This window comes from Anomalospiza imberbis, chromosome 6 (assembly GCF_031753505.1).
Source record: "Anomalospiza imberbis isolate Cuckoo-Finch-1a 21T00152 chromosome 6, ASM3175350v1, whole genome shotgun sequence".
Lineage (NCBI taxonomy): Eukaryota > Metazoa > Chordata > Aves > Passeriformes > Viduidae > Anomalospiza > Anomalospiza imberbis.
In genome coordinates, this window is record NC_089686.1 from 29,038,049 (window position 1) to 29,056,121 (window position 18,073).

Sequence of the window (18,073 nt, forward strand, 5' to 3'; positions counted from 1 at the left end):
ATGCTCAGTTACCAGTACCAAACAATTAAAAAAAGTTTTAACTTGCTCAATTTCTACAAGAACAAAATGAGCAAAATGTTTTGGACTTATCTCTTAAAGAAGGTAATACACTGGAAAAAAGCATCCAAAATTTTCCCTGAGCCTAAATCTCTTCCTAGTGTTTTGCAAATTTCTCCAATTGCTTTTTGCAGCATTTTGTATTTTTCCTGAACATATGTAGAAGCCAGTTTTGGAGACAGTTTAGCAGAGGCCCTCTGTGAGAATATCAGTGCTGAATAGAAAAAGTATCTTGGAGGCACCTTAACTCTTTTTCATGGAACTCATTTGAAGTAGACGTATTCAGTACTGAACCCTTCTGTAGGCCAAGGGTTCATTCCACCTGGGCTTGAAAAGACCAAATCAGTGAGGAATATGAATTTAAGGTGGATAAAAGGAAGTGGTATCTTTTTGTAGTAAAGAGAAGCTGGACCCAGGCTGACTTCCTACAAATCTAATAATGGTATCTAAAATACTGGTAGTGGTTTGTAAATTGTTGCCTGGGCTCACAGCTTCTCCAGTAGTTAATGCACTTGACATACAATTAGTTGTAAGAGCGCCAAAGATAAACCAGGCAAACTACATGAAACAATAGACATGAAAAGCTACATGAAAAGATCTGGTGATGGCATGTTCATGTTTTGTCTCATTGAGAAGACTTTTTTACCTAGCCTGCAACTGTTTGAGTCTTCCTGCTATGTTTCCTTAAATAATCCAAGTATTCCCGCTTGTTTCCTAAAGCCAGAAGCGGTTCTTATGAAACCTCTTATATTCTCACTTTATAAGCTTAGAGAAATACGCTGCAGAAGACATTTTCCTTTACCATCCTCAGTTGGATATTGCCAAAGTTATCCATGGGAAATCCAGAGAATGGATGGCCCAACTGGCAAAATTCAGACATTCAGTGTTGATACAAGGGAAAGTACTTCCATATGAGATAACGAACAAGTCTATCTTCCCTCTCCTTCCTTCAAATTGCCAGCTGATAATTTTCTTGACCCACAGAGTACTTTGTTAAACCTTCTTATTGCATAACTGTCTGTTTAATAATAAAGTAAAATTGACCATAGTCAACCTGCAAAATAAATGATAAAGTAAATATCTGCTTCAATAGTGTGACAATAAAGATTTTGTTTGCTTCTAGTTTATTTTTATCATGCTTTTGATTTGTTGGCCTAGAAAATAATTAATTGATATCAGTATCTTGTTTACTGAAAAGTATTGAGTAAAGAAGTCCACACAAATAATGATAGTCTCTTATTACCATTCTATTTAGTTTAATGAAAGGCCTGCATCAAAGGGTCTAACCCCAGAGGATTTTTTAAAGTAGGATTTATGCTTTTCTACTTTAGTCTCCTTTTTTTTTCTCCTGAAGCTTTAAAGGTTTTCAATGTTTTGGACAATGCTGTTGTTTCACTTGTATATTGTAACTTTGAATGACCTCAGCATTGTCAGGGTTTCACAAACCTTGATTTGAGCTAACTCAGCCACAAAAGTATCTGAAACAATAAGTTTTTAAGGTTGTAACAAACATTATGTTTAATGAGTACAGTGCACAAGTAATGATGCACTGAATCAGTATGAAGCCTCAAAAAATGATTTCTGTTGGCACTATAAAAGGAATGCAATTTTTCTTGTTGAAATACCATTTTTCAGTTACTGCATGACTGATGTGGTAATTATCCCCTACACCTGGGATTTAAATCCAATCCTACAAGCCCATTTTCTGTTTGCAAGCTGTCAGACTGATGCATAGTCTTTGTTCTTATCTGGCAATAGTTGAGGAATCAGTAATTCAGAAACAACAAAGCCACTGATGGGTCATCATGTAATCTGCGCTGAAAATTGCAATCTGTAATGAGATTGGAAACACAGATGAGGAGACTAAAACTGATTACCTACCATACCTAAAATTTTCAATTTTATTGCATAAATATGATCAAAGAAGCTCATAAATTTAGGTATTAGTTGAGAAAGAGTAAAGATTATTTTAAATTAAGTGAAAAGGAGATAAGTTATTTAAATGTAAATTATTTGTTTTACAGTACTTTAATTCATCTTCAGGGTGATTCACATCTTTACATTATTTTATCTTCCATTTCAGAATATGGTGTATCTTGTTGATTAGTCAGGACTAGTGTAAGATACTTTCTTCCCTTAAAACAAATATAAGTTCAATTATGAAAAAAACCAATTAGTAGTCAGCCAAATTTCCTATTACAGGCTAGGAAGATGTGAGCTGCTTCTCAGCAAAGTAACCAAAAACAGACTTCACATAAGGTAAAAATATAAGTTTTATTGATGTTCCTGACTTCTTTAATGCCCTGACAGCAACTTACAGATAGATGCTGCACTGTTCTCAACTCAAAACCATAAATCACTTTTTTCTGCATAATGAGATTATGACTAGTATGATGAACAGAAATAAATTATCATAGATATTTCCAATAGGTTTCTGACCAAACATTATGCTGAAAAAGTGAAAAAACAATTCCAATCATTCAGGAGATTGACTGATACATTCTTTTCTTCAAACCTCCTTGAAGAAATTTGGTTCTTTTCTACCATATTTTCCTTTTTTTAAAATGTAATCTTTGGCTCCAGAAAGTACTCTAAATTCTCCATTAAAGTTCAACATAAAAATTCTAGAAAGTCCAGAAAAGATGGATCTGTCCAAGAAAAGACAAACAAACATATTATTTTTGTAACAGTGCTGGATAATTCATCCAGAAAAAGAGTTTAGAGGTACACAAGACATTTAAAATACCTATTTACTCAGTATATGACATGCATAGGTCCATAAAAACTATTTAATTTACCTTGTTCATGTTGCCATCTTCAATCACGGTCTGAAATTAATTTTAGTTGTATTTTATTTTATTGTTTTATTTCTTTATTGTCCTTTGTCTTTCTTGCATTAGGTTTATAGCAAGAAATTGCCTGTGGAATACAGTTGCCAGCAGCCAGAGTTCTTTAATAGAAAGAAGAGTTCTTGTGCATGAAAATGATTGTGGATCGTAGTCCTTGCCCATAACAACATGCTCCAAACATATCTAGTGATAAAAGTATTTGAAGGGTTTATGTACAAAGACATTTAACTCATAAATCTCTAACTGGTTTGGAAGCTTCCAAGATGACCAGTTCAGCTGTGGTGGCTACAGATTCTAGCCTATCTAGAGGATAAGGATTCAATAAATCAGGTTTCAGTTTTCTTCAGGTTTCCTTACAAGTGAGACCTTGGTTTACCTGTCTTCTCCAGCTGTAAAATAAGTCCAAGCAGATGTGGTATATAGAAATCATGTGAGAAATAAAATATTATAAAAAATCACTGGACTGTTGGAAAAATACATCTAGAATGTTTGCTTGGATGCTTCCTTCCAAATGGGAACTTTTGGAGTCAGTTATTTTTGCCTGCTTTTATGTCAAGGACTAAAAAGACATACTGCCCTAAATAATTCCTGTTATTCAAATTAATCCAGAAAATCTTGCTGTAATAGAAAATATGATAGCAGGTTTTAGATCCAAATGTTACAATACATAGCTACCTTTTCTCTTTTAAGTCTGCACACCTGATATTCACTGTCAGAAGATATATAACAGTATGTTACGTATGTCTTGCAGTGCAGAATTAAAAAGCTTTAACTTGTAAAGTCATTACAGCGATTATCTCTACGCTATCCAGAGGATGATTTCAGGAGTGTAGCCCTTGGCTGATGTGTGCACAGTGTTCCCAGTAATGCATTTACAGAAATATTCCAATTGCCAATGCATACTAAAAGTAATATAATAACTTAAACTGAATACCTAGATTTTATGGGGTAGATTATAGATTATAGATTTGAGTAAAATATCAGTTAGTTTCTATTACGAGATATATTGACCTTCTGTTAATCCATCCAAAATGTCAAAAGGGCAGGAAGAGATTAGAATATATTCTGCTGATTCTTAGTCTGAGACTGATAAAGTATCCAGTAGACAGAGCTGCCATAATCCCAAAATACGACAAAAAATTTAGGTTTTATTTACAAATTAAACCAATCAACCAAATCAAAGACCTGTAGAAAACACAAGTACAATTAAAAAAAATGTGCAATTCATGCATGTAAAACAAAGAATTAAAAAAATTCCATTAAGATATCAGCTGTTATTTAATGATTTTAATGTTTGTAATGAATTCATTACTGTTCTTGCTGAGAGTGCTAAAAGTGATTGTGTCATAATTAACATTTGTTTGTCCTTATGCTACAATCCTAAATATTAAGTATTATTCTTTTCAGTAACCATGTGTAATTTTAGCTGAAAACTGCTGAAATAAATAACAAAATTTGATTTAAAGGAGTGAAAAATTTGAGACAAAATAAAATTCATATAAAAAATTATATACCTGCTATGTTAAGACAAAATATTTTGCAGAAACTGAAGAGCAACTGTGAGTCAATGAAAATGCAGTGGCAGTAAAAAAGAATAAAATATATTTAATTAAAAATATTTCTATTTAGTAAAAGCTGCAAGCATATTAATGAAATATATAAATAAACACAGAAATAGCCTTGAATTTTTCAGAAAATCTTGGTGTTTTATTTTGTGGCCTTCATGTATAACACAGAAACACAATACTTTTCTTTCAAAGGTGGTTTCTGAACTTGAGCCATCAGGTTTTGAAACTGATTTTTGTTACCCACAGACTTCCATTACGTATTGATGTGCACCATTACTTATGAACAGTTACATGGGACATGATATATGTCAAGCATTCTCTATGTAGGTATTAGTGGTAGACATGGCAGGGTTAGGTTTATTGTTGGTCTTAATCTTAAGGATTTTTTCAACCTAAATGATCCTGTAAAGCTATGATAACTTTTATCATAAAATCTATGATTTGCTTTACTGTCTGGAAATTCTACCACAAACATTGCCTTGAAATATGAACTGAGTCCTTTCAGGACCCTGTATTCTATGCAATTGCTCCTGTACTCCTTTTGTTTTCCTTCACCACAGACACACATACTGAGTAGGCTGAGTAGCTTGTTTTACCTCACAGTGTTTTGTTTCATATGTCCCATGCCCACTGTTTTCATTACCCATTCAAAAGTTCTTATGCTAGCCAAAATTCTCAGCACATCTCTGGTATGGCAAAACAATTCAAACCCTTCTACGCATCTGCTGTTTGCAGATCTTATAATTGCCATTTAAGCCTAAAGACCAAACACAGTATGCAATCAGATTTGATGCTTAAGATTGTCTGTCATTAATATAAAGAATGTCAAAATTAAAGGCGCAACAAACATGAAGGGGAAACTGTACTTATCTGCACTTATGATCCAGGAAGATAAGAAATGAGGTGAAAAGAAATGCAAATGTTTCTATCCAAAGAAAATTAATTGTAGATCAAGAGAGAAAAAATATCTGACTTTACCTAAGGGAGAAACCTTAGGTGATAATGTCAAGAATAGAGAGTAAGATCTTAAAGTATTATTTATTTTCAGACATTATTTCCATTTTCAAAAAATTCTTCAAGTCCTACTTCTATAGGTTTTAAAGCCTACTGAAGGATGGATCCAACCACACTCTTCTATTTTGAAAAGATGTGGTCAATGGTGTTTGATGCCAAACAAAAAGGTATTTTACTTTTTATACCTCTTCCACTAATTGTCCATGAAAGTCTTTCTCTCACAGTCTTTTGCAGTTACTAAAATGGCTAGTTTGGTAATGGTGTTGAAATTTAAGAAATAATTTGGTGTATAAACTCATGCCAAATTATTTTTAATATTGGAAAGAAAAAAGATTAAACTAATTTCAGTGATCACTGATTATAATTCAGCATCCAAAGAAAACAGTGGTCTAGATGTTGGCTAGTCATTTCAACTGTATAAACACTTCCTTATTCCAGAATATCTGTTATAAAAAATATGGCCCTGACCAAAACATCAACAGCATTTTTGATTTTTCTAGAATATTTGACATACCTTTGGAAGTTCATATTTTTTTATATTGTCTTGTTACAAAGCAAAAACTCTTAATTCTTTAGAGGCAGATCTGTTTCAATAAAATTTGCCAAGGAATGACTGTGGCTTGAAGGACAAGAAACAGCAACTTGTCAGCATTGAAAAACTTTGGAGAGAAAGGGAAAAATCAGAGCTCAAAAAGGACCTTTTAGTTATTTGTTTTACAGACACAAAAAAGCATTTTTTCAATCCAAAAACACCTTGTAGAAATAGGGGAGTTGATTATTTTGTCATTCAGTAATGTCATGGTGTAATTTATTTTTCATTATTACAAAAGAAAGTCATGGTTTTGGAGTTCATTAGTGAAACTAGCCTTCATTTGACAGAAAGAAAGAAAAAAATTCATGTATATAACAATAGAAATGAGAAGAACCCAGCAGTTTCCTTAAACCAAGAATACCTTTAAATAACTTATTGAGAATTTTATTAAGAAATACATACTTGCAATTTGTCACAGAAATGTTACCTACAATGACAACAAGGCATACTCCTCTCCACAGCAAGCTTCATTTCACTATCAAAGAATAACAATGCCTGCAAGGTATGAACAGAACATTCCTTCCATTTTTCAGCTCTGTCACACTCTTATGTTTTGTTCATAATGGCAACTGTCTTGCTTAATGTATCATATAGATGTTCTCACCTGCTTGTTTTCATTCAGCTGCTAAATGAAAAGAATGATTATGTATAATTCTTCCAAAATTGCATTATAATGACACAATCTGGCATATTTTATTATACATCCCACTAGACCCTGATTGTTTTGTGCAGTTGGCTTTCAAGTTATACTGCTTGGGTTTTGATAGCTCTTGCCAACTTCCTCAATGCAAATGTTAAAAAGTGAAAGCAATGGGAAAAGTTTTTAAGTATAGACTTGATAGAGGGGTAAAGGAATGGTGACATTTCATTCTTCATTACTCATTAAAACACAATACAAGTTTGCTTTAACATATGAGAGTTTTTCTATATAGATATTTTTGGTACCTGAATAAATGACAGGAATAGTCTGCCTTACAAATGTGTGAAAACAAATATTTCAGGTTTTATTTCCTCATAGGGATTTCTTCTGCTTTCCAGTAATTAATTGTCTACTTTGGTGCTGTGAAAATATATTGTGTTAGTAACTCTGGTTTTTGATGTGGTTAACCCCAGCCAGCAACCAAGCACTGTGCAGCTGTTCACTCACTCCCCCACCAGTGGGATTAGGGAGAAAGGAAATGTGAAATCTAGAAAATTTATGGGTTGAGATAAAGACAGTTTAATAGATAAATAAAAAGCTGCTCATGTAAGCAAAGTAAAACAAGGAATAAATTCAGTGCTTCCTATGGGCAGGCAGGTGTTTAGCCACCTCCAGGAAAGCATGAACCTATTATACGTAATGGCGACTTGGGAAGACAGATGTTACAGCACCAACCTTCCCCCCTTTTTGTTCCCCCACTTTATATACTGAGCATGATGTCATAAGGTCTAGAATATCCTTTTGGCCAGTTGGGATCAGCTGTCCTGGCTGTGTCTCCTCTGAATCTGACATGTATCTCCAACTTCCATGCTAGCATGGCAGTATGAAAAACAGACACAGCCTTGGCTCTGTGTAAGTCCTGCCCAGCAACAATTAAAACATCTTTATATTAATATCGTTGTCTACAGCACAAATTCAAAACATGGACCTTTTCTAGTCACTATGAAAGAAATTAACTCTACTCCAGACAAGACCAGTACAGTGATATTTAGCTTTTTAAAGGTTTCTGCTAAAGCCATTACCTTTTTTACCCACCTGTTTTTTCAACTCTGGTTCTAGTCATTGTAAGAGGAAGCTAAAGTACTTCATGAGACGTGTACAGCATCAATTTAAAAACAATCCTTATAAAAATCAATCACTAGGGTTTTTAAATTGTTATTATTATTATTATTATTATTATTATTATTATCATCAGTAGTAGTAGTAGTAGTAATAGTAGCTGGTTTAATTGTTTGCTTGCTTGTTTTATGTAATTTGTTTTAAATCCTACAGAGTTTCTCAAAATGCTAACTTGTTGTACAGTTTTGGGCTGGCATACAGATAAATTCCTTCACAGTTGTTGGTAGGATGCTGCAGTCTGGATTTCTGATGAAAATGGTGTTGACAAGACAGTGGTGTGTTATTGGTTGCTGAACATTGCTTGCACAAGGTCAAGGTTTGTCTGCTTCTCATACGGCCCCACCAGTGAGTAGGCTGGGAGTGCATAAGGAGATGAAAGGGGACACAGACAACAAAGCAGATCCCCAACTGCCTAGAGGGACTCCCAGACCATATGAGATTCTGCTCAGCAATAACAGCTGCAGGAAAAAGCAAGAAAGGGGGCATGCTCAGAGTTGGGGTGTTTATATTCCTAAGCAATCATGACGCATGATGGAGACTGAATTAGTTAATTAATTCCTTGGGGGTTTCTCTGCTTGTACACACAGCTTTTTATTTACATTTTAGACTGTCTCTGACTCCCATTTTGCTATCTTTCTCTCTCCTCAATTTATCATCAGGTTATGATGCAATTAATTAATGTATTTTCTCTTCCACAACCTTAATCCATTAAAGAATGCCCTAATTTAACTATCCTCTGTGTTCCACTAAATACCTCCTTGAAATTTAATACTAAGGCTTCTTCAACTTTTTGTATTCTCTGTAATATTTTCACATTAAAAAATCAGAGAAAATTGGCATCTGAAATCCAGATGTATGTCTAGATCGTCACTTATCTGGAACTGTTTTCTGTCATATAATAGCTGTGTAATTTAAAATGCTTAGTGACTGACAAGGTCTTTTCATGTTTTACTTGCTTTTTTTGGATTCTCCTTGCCAGTACTAGTACTATTATTGACAGGCTATCTGTAAGCTAAACAAATATCCAGGGAAAAAATTCATGGTTTTTTATTAGCTCTCCATGGTTTAATATTTTTCTATGATTTCAGCAATAAAAGATAGCTTTACTATAAAGACCATCATACAATAGTTCTTGTGAAAAGAGTGGAGCACTTGCTTCCCCTGGCCTTTTCAATACCTTCTTAGTTATTCTGAAGTCTTCAGGACTAAATATCATTTATATAGTTCAGCAAATTTATTACCTAATACTTGTAATTCTTTGAAACATGTCATTCTGAATGGCTGCTGTCATGTGTAAAGAGAAATTCTCCAATGGGAATTCTGCTAGTTAAGAAAACATTGCATAAAAGATCTTAGATTTAAACCTAAAGAAGTATTTTAGGCTAAAATAAAATAGCATGAAATAAAACAAATTCTGGAAGGCTGTTAATCTTGAGTGGAAAATGAAAAGGAAAAAGATGTGTTTAAGCTTAAATTTAAAATATTAATATACTTAACATATGGAAATTTTAAATTATGCCATTAGGTGATATCATTCAGTGATAAAAGTGTGATAAGGGTGATAAACCACTTTTTTATAAATTACTATTTTACGAAGGCTGAAAAATATAACCCCCCCTTGCAAAAAAAAAGCCCAGGTAAACTTTGGTACTTTGTTGAAATTTGAGATGAATGGAAATATAAATTACTTTTCTTGTTTTATCCTGGGCATACATGTCAACAAACGATTTAATTTCAACCCCCAAGATTCTTCTGAACCTTGTTGACATAATCACCTGTAAATGCAAATATAGCTGCACCTTTTCAGCTTATTGTCAAATCAGCATCATCCTGAAATGTCACAGGTATGCTCAAACTCAGTCCTTACCTCCCTAGGCTACTCCCCTCCTTTCTTCCAAGGCAAGCTCTCTTCAGCTTCACTACATCACAGTCCTGTGTCATCCATTCCTTGACAAGAAGGTACCTATTAGTTCACTTATACTTGAAAAAAAATTAATGTTTAAAATATTAGACATCGGTGGAACAATGCAGAAGCTATTTCTGTCAGTCGAAACCAGGTAGGCCTATCATAACCAATAACGTAAGCCTATCATATCAAATAATGTTTTTCCTGTAACCTTTGGTTAGCATTTTTCCCCCACAGGCATGAATAAATAAGATATGTAGATCAAGCAAGGAGTTTGCTGGTTTACTTTTGTTTACCTGTACTGTCAGGGTAGCAGATTCATTCTGGCAAACTCAGGTTCAAACCACATCCTTGTCTGAAATTTAATTGTACAAAATTAGCCACAAAAATGCATCTCTTCAAAGTGCTTATCATAGATGTACACATCTCTCCTCTCTAAAATTATTTTAGTAACATAATCATAGTATGCTGATATTTTCTGAACTCTGTTTCCATCAGAAATCCTGTCATACAAGGAGTAATTGAGAGCAAATGTTACACTACTGTTGAGGTTTTCCAGGACTGAACTTATTTCAGTTTGTTTTGTACCCAGAAGAGGCCATTGGCTCACCGATAATTGAAATACCAGTGATCCTCATCTGTTTGCCAATCTGCAAACTAAACAGAAGCTTAACCTACTTCTGTTATGTCAGTCTGCTGATATTTTTCCAGCAATGCAAACCATGATATGAACTGGCTGGGATTCCCTCATTGGAAAGAGGTTGAGCCAAACGTCACTTTCTGCTTCTGGCAGCAAAGCAGGATTTCAGTACACTTAGCTTCAGAAAAGGCTAGAAAAAAAAATAAACAAAAAAATTTCTTATGTCTCAGCAGCATGTTACCAAAATAATGTGTATCTTTAATAAAAATTAAAATGTGTTCGTCTATCAATGCATATGACTCAACACATCCCTCTTCCGGGTGCTGGTGTAACCAACATCCTAAAATTTTGGGATGAATATATGCTTTCTGTTATCCCTCCAGGATATATTATTACCCTTTAAAGGACAGAGTTTTCTCTCCTAATGGTACCAGACCATTATCATTATCAGAAAACTGAGCAACAGAATTCCTTTAGGCAATGATTCTGTAGATAGCTTTCCAGGGTTGAAGGAAAACACACTTGTTTTGAAAACTGATGGCAAGCCAATGTTGTATATTCTTACTCCTGAATAGCCACTGTTTCTGAATGCAGCACTTGACTCAAGCAAGTTCAACTACTTCACACAGATGAAAATATTGTTTTGTCATCCCTGTGGCCATGTTATCAATATGCACGTTGCAAATAATGTGAGAGTTCCAACATACATGTTCAGTTTCTTTTATCTGTATATTACGATCAGTCTGCTTATCTTCTTAGGCTGTAAAGAATAAATCTTCAAAGATTATTTACTCTCCTTATGTGTTATGTATTAAAAAAAAAAAAGGAAGAAAAGGGGGAAGTCCAATTTCAAGTGTGCTCCCTAGAGTCACACTGAGTAACACTTGTGTTTGATTTTAGGCAAATCAACATTTACTTCTGTGCTTCAGATATCTATCTGTAAACTGGCAATTGCATCACACTTCATCTGTGGGAGATGAGCTGCAGTACACAATTTAGGGATTAGTCTCTTAGAAGAAATACCAGTATAAAGTCATTAATCCTAAAGGTTGGGCCAAATTACATCTGAATGAAGTCCTTACCTTTAGATACAGGTACTATAAAACAATTGTCTGCGTGTCAACAAACTATGCTAAGACAGGAAAGTAAGCTTATCCACTCACAGACATAATTCTATTATTCTTTTATCTCCACAGCTCAGACCTTGCTAAATTAGTCCTGTAACAACAACTTTCATTTCCGTTTGATAATTAGATTTTCTTTATTATAGCATTATTAATTATAATTTAAGCTGTAGCTTAGACAACTCCCTAGATCCACTAGCTGATTGGTCTGATCAGGTATTGACTGAAACAGCTCAGAGCAGATTGGCTCAGAACAGGGTTGAAGAATAATCTTAAAACTGGAAGTCTGACATAGGTTGATATACAGCTATGATAAAATATGTGGTTAACTTGGCCATAATGGAGAAGGAATATTGGCTTGCAGAACCATCACCTAAAGAGGGATTTTTCCAAACCTATTTAGTCACTGACCTTTCAAAACATTTTGTCAATGGATGTATGGATAGTGTTAGTCTTTCTTGAGTATAGGCATCATATTAACATAGAAGTGGGATAATGGGCTGTGATACAAACAGTGACAGAGAGACATGTTGCTGTTGAAGTAGGTAATAAATAAATTTTAAGAACTTGGTCCTTAGATTAAATATAACATTTTTATATTTGTATGTTATGTGTTTACAAGTACCACAGCAGATAAACCCCTTTCCATGAAAAACAGTGACAAATAGAAATATTTTGCAGGCTGCAGTTTTGCAGTCCTCTAACACACTCTGAAACATAAACATTATACATTTTGAATTAATTTTCAACATATCCAAATATCTGCTGTATTCAAATATTCAATTCTTTCATAAAGTAGGTGGTGTTTTTATTAGCTTTTATTTTCATAATTGCAATCATATACACTGTAGAATTTTATAATTGATAAACATTTGGTCTTTTTAATTATATATTTATTTTTTATTGTAACCTTATCCAAAGTCAAATTAATATATATTGAGAATATATATCGAAAATATTTTAAAATATTTAGTGGATTTGAATTTACTAGCTATCTGGGTTTGGTAGTCAAATTTTTCCAAAATAGCTTATTTTCTAGGAACTCAACTTATTCCTGAAATAGCTCAAATCCCACTATTTTTTCACTAGTGAAGAAGTGAATGAAAATCCACTAAAAATCATATTGCTTATTTTTAAAAATCCAATCCTTTCAGCAAAATTTGGCATTTATATTATCCTAAACAGAAATTAATTTTTACTTACTGTCTACAAACATTATACTAACTGAAATTAAACTTTCTGAGCCATGCCTGTACTAGGTTGAACTACATTTTCAAATAGACCTAGTCAAAATTTATTTTACAGAGAAGGAAATTAGACAGGTAAGGAACAACAAATGAGCTGAACTTTGTCCTCCAAGAAAATTGGTTTTTCCTTTTCAATTTCATTTCAAAGAGATCTGACAAATGTCGCTTTGAACAAACTTTAACAGAACAATATCCTTTGTGCAAGTTTCCCCCTGTCAGCTTTTCCATTCCAGCAGGAACTTAGAACAAAGTGTACACTGCCCTTTGAGTTGCGAACTTCATCAGTTGAATGAACACTGGTATAGTGCAATGAAATTGAGGGCATACTCTCTCTGTGAATCTGAACAGTGTACTCTCTCAATAAATATAACTTCTCTATCTTTTACAAGAATAAACTAACCATCCATCCCTTCTCATATTTTCTCTGTTCTCCCGTGTTTACTGAAAATGAAAAGCTATTTGAAAATCCAGCTGTTTAAATCTAGGTGGGGTAGCAAACAGTCCTGATTGCAGCATTCTTTCTTTTTCAGAATAAATCTGAGCTTACTCATTGTCAGCGCTTCTGAAATGTATTTATGGCTCAAAAAGTTCTTTTGCTTTAATTTTCCTTCGAAAATGCCTAAGGCAATGAAAAATTAAATTTAACCAATTTAATAAAAGAAAAAAATTGTAGAAAATACAGAATTCTCTTAGAAGTCATTAAAAATCATCAATTCAAGAGGTGAATCACATTCATGTCACAAAATTGTGTCATCCATACCTGACTAAGACCAGTGCTGTTGCATATTGCTAGAAGCAGCACTCTTTCTCAGGAGTACTTATGAACTACCAAGTTTGAGAATACTGTGTGTAACATTCATGTGCAGTCTACAAACCATGACATATTTCAGTGAGACATGGGAAGCAATTCTCCAGTACATCTTCCAGCTTTCCTTCTATACACTAATCTCACATAATAGAAGGAGGATTTTGCTTGAAAAGCTTAATTAATAAAACAGAACCACAAAAAGAAACACTGTTTAAATTATCAGACCCTGAGTGGATCTGAATTCATGAAACCTCTCCAAACAAATAAAATACAACAGAACATTGCATTAAAATGAGTATAAGAGAGTTTTTTCCATAAAGACTTGGATGTTTGGGTGCATTTAGCTCTTTCAAACACAATTTACTAAGCTCATCAGCTCACTAAATCACTGAAACAGGTTGCCAAGAGTTGTTGCAGAATCTTCATCCTTAGATCGACTTCAGAAGCACTTTCTGTAACTTAGAACTTAAGATTCTGTAAATGTTGTCATAAGTATCTGTACCTGAAACACTGGCCTGTAAAACAGTAGAATATGTATCTGAGAAAATTTGACAGTATTAGAGAGAAGCTGTAGAATCCAAGCATTGCCAAATCATCTCCTGGGCTGCATCCAAAGCAGCAGCACCAGGGAGGGGATTCTGCCCCTCTGCTCTGCTCTGCTCTGGTGAGATCCCACCTGCAGTGCTGCATCAGCTCTGGGGTGCCAGAACAGGAAGGACATAGAGCTGCTGGAGTGAGTCCAGAGGAGGCCACCAAGATGATCAGGAGGTTGGAGAACCTCTCCTGTGAGAAAAAGCTGAGAGAAATTGTGTTGTTCAGCCTGGAAGAGAGAAGGCCTCAGGGTGATCTAATTGTGGTCATCCAGAACCTAAATGAAACTTGCAGCAGGGAGATACTGTTTTCATGAGCACGTAATGAGGGGGAGGGGAGAATGGGTTCAAATTGAAAGAATGTGTTTTAAAATTGCATATTAGGAGAAAATTCTTTCCTATGAGGCTGGTGAAGCAGTCACACAGGTTGCCCAGTAAGGTTCTGAATGACCCATCCATGGAGGTGTTCAAGGCCAGGTTGGGTGGGGATCTGAGCAACCTGGTCTAGTTGAAGATGTCCCTGCACACAGCAGGGGAGTTGGAAGTAGGTAATTTTCAAGGCCCCTTTGAACCCAAACCATTTTATGATTCTACAACTCAAATAACAGTTTTATTTTTCAAACATATAGTAAATATGGATTTTCCAGGGTGTATTTCTGTGTGGATAAAATTTTAAAAGTTTAGAATGCTCACAAAATATTCATCTTTTTCTGCAGAGTAGCTTTTAATGATATATTAACCAGTTTAACTGTATGTTTTTCCAAAATTTTCATATAGTGCATGAAATTCTCATTTTTCTTAACAAATCTGCAGTTTTTGATTGGTGCCATTCCTTTCTCAGCTGCAAATCTAGAAGAGCTAAAAATAAGACAATAGAAGTAGTTGCAGCTTTCACACTGATCTAAACCGAAGCTAAGGTTTACTGATCATAAAACTAGAATAAATAGGATAGAAGGTTGAAATTTATCACAAAGACATATTTACAAATGGCTGTTATATTCATAAAAGGCATGAGTGCTTCATTCAAACCAGAGTAGTGAGCACTTCAGAAGGCTTACTCTCCTTTAAGGGCACATATTATGTATGCTATAGGATGTCTTCGTGGTCTACCAAACCAGTATGCATTCAGCTATTAAGGGGAGTATTTAATGTATTTATTTGACAAAGCAAAACAGACGCCAGGAAGCCATTCCAGACTGTATTCATTCATATGCCATTTTGTATGGCCTTTAACATTAGACTGGAAAGGCTCTTTAGGAGCTGTTTTGGTTAATCAGGACATTATGCTTTAGGGATAATGGCTCCTTGATAAAACTTTGTGTTAATATTGTAAATGGAATGTATTGCCACTGTAGCCTATTTTAAATTGGCTTTTTACATACTGTACACAGTGTTGTTTGCAGCTAGTTCAAGTTTAATTCTAGTTCTAGAGGCTGTGTTTTTGACTAGTTAAATTTTTAAATTTCACTTTAAATTTAAAATCACATGTTATACATATATTTATTGTCTGCAATATGCCAAATATAACTCAAGAACAGTTCAGTTTGAAATCAGTATGATGTCTTTTGACAATAGATCTATTCCAGTTGCACCTCTTGTCACAGAAGGAAGGATTATGACATGCAAGTTAATTTTATAAGAGAAATGGTACAGAATAGTGTGATCAAACAAATTTCACTGCACTTAAAATGTTTGTATATTTTATGTGGGAGTAATACCTTCTCTCATGAATATTATATGTACTTGACAAATTAGCAAGTAAGACTAAGGTGAAATCTGCATATTTGTATAGGTGGAAAACATTGAATCCATTCCCATGAATGCCTGAAAGAAATCAAGTTTCCTCATTTGTTCTTGCTGAGGATGAATAGCCCAGGGACATTCTCTTACCTTTACATTTTTTTCAAGAAATAAACAGTAAAACTGAATATGCTAGGAAACCCTTTGAACTTTAGCATCTTCCTAGTCATATATTATCCACATACTATTACACACTTTACCTTTTTTCTCCTTCAATTCTTTCCCCAAAATAAGTATACTTCTAATATGCATAAATATCCCTTTCCATCTGGAAAATAGTCTCCCTCAAGTGGCAAATCTTATGATAATATTTTGAAACAAACAGGATTCCTCCTTAAAACAGGTTTTTAAGCAAAACAAATGAAAACTAGAAACAGTGACAGAGTCTCAATGACACATTTCTGAATAGCAATATTCTTTATGGAAGAAAATATAGAGTGTCTATTAAGCTGGTGTTTATAATGAAATTTCATTTCAAGGTGAACAAAGTGATCATCTAAATAAATGTCACTGTGAACATTTTACTCTGCTGAAGCACTGCACAGTGAAATGGGCCAGCCTTTGATTACATAAATGTCCAAGGCAAAGCACCCATCAGCTGAAAAAAAAACCATAACATCAAACTGAAGGAGAAACGCTTTGTGTTAGGCTTGTGTGGGATTGGTTGGTTTTTGGGTTATTTTGAGGGAGAGGGTGGTGATGTCAGTGTAGTTGCTTAATTTTCAATTTCACTCATTTCTTCTTTTGTTCCAGACTATTCCAGATCCTACTCTGAGAGGGTGTTTTTTTTCTTCCACAAGTGCAAAACTAAAGCTTTGAGCACTCAGTTGCTATGGAAACAAAAAAGACAGAAATAGTTTATGTATTTCAAAAGCTGTCAGCCTATATGCTGTGGATTTTGATAACTAAACCTAAACATGAACCATCTTTTCTAAAAACCATTGTGACATTTATTACCATGCATGACTGTTGCTAGGGAAAATAAGGCACCATTTTGTTTAGCTTTTTGTCCATCAGTTAACATTTGGGATTTCAGAATTAATTTTTGTTCGTAATCAGTATTTAGCAAACAAGAATGGAAACAAACATACAGTGAGCTGGGAAACATTGCAGATTTCTCCATGGTTAAAATACAGCAAATTGCAGCACAACCATTCAAGGAAGGACACATTGAAAAAGACATCTTTTAATACTTAAAAATATATGCTCAGCTTCCTTAAGAAAATTTTAAGAAGAATGAAGAGATACTCTCTTTTCTTCAAGTTGTAGCAACAAAATAATTTCTATGTGCCTTTCTAAGCCTCAGAGTTACTTCTACACAAAACCTGGATATTTTCTGAACTGAAAAATCCTTTTCTGGGGATTCAATTTTACACATTAAAAGTGTCCATTCTATTGCTGTTCTTCAGGAAATTCTGATATTCCCAAGACTAAGGTTTCCATAACAAAGTGTTTTTATCAGAATGTAACGATCTAGTTAAAGTAATCAAGACCATTAGACAATACTAACTTTCTCAATAGTGGATCAAGATGAAGAAAGCCTGAAAGCAGTACAAAATTCATTTTCCCAGAAAGTACCACAGATAGACTCAGTTTGAAAATAGCTAAAAAAATATCACTCATAAAGCCTTTTCTTTTTTTCTACAGGAGGAGAGAAGAACAAAATTACGTCAGATTTTTTTAAATTTGGTGCTTTTGCACACAACCTTTTTCTTTTATATCTACAGTTTCTGAGACCACAAAAAAAACCTATGATTCTAAAGATAATGATAGAAAGTATTTAATAGTGATAGTTGCTCTTCAAAATAAAATATTCTGACCTTGCTGATGTCATGTTTCCTTTCATTGCATCAAATGTACAATAAAATGGGTATTTCACAATACAAACGGGGATGTCAGGACTGTTTATAAAACAATTTCATTCACTTTGCCATTTAGAAGGAAAACGGGGACATTGAGATGATTAAACAGAACAATTTTTAATTTTCCTAGGAATGACATAGCTAAATATTTATTTATGTAACTAATTTCTCAAATTTAAGTGTGTTCAGTCCTGAAA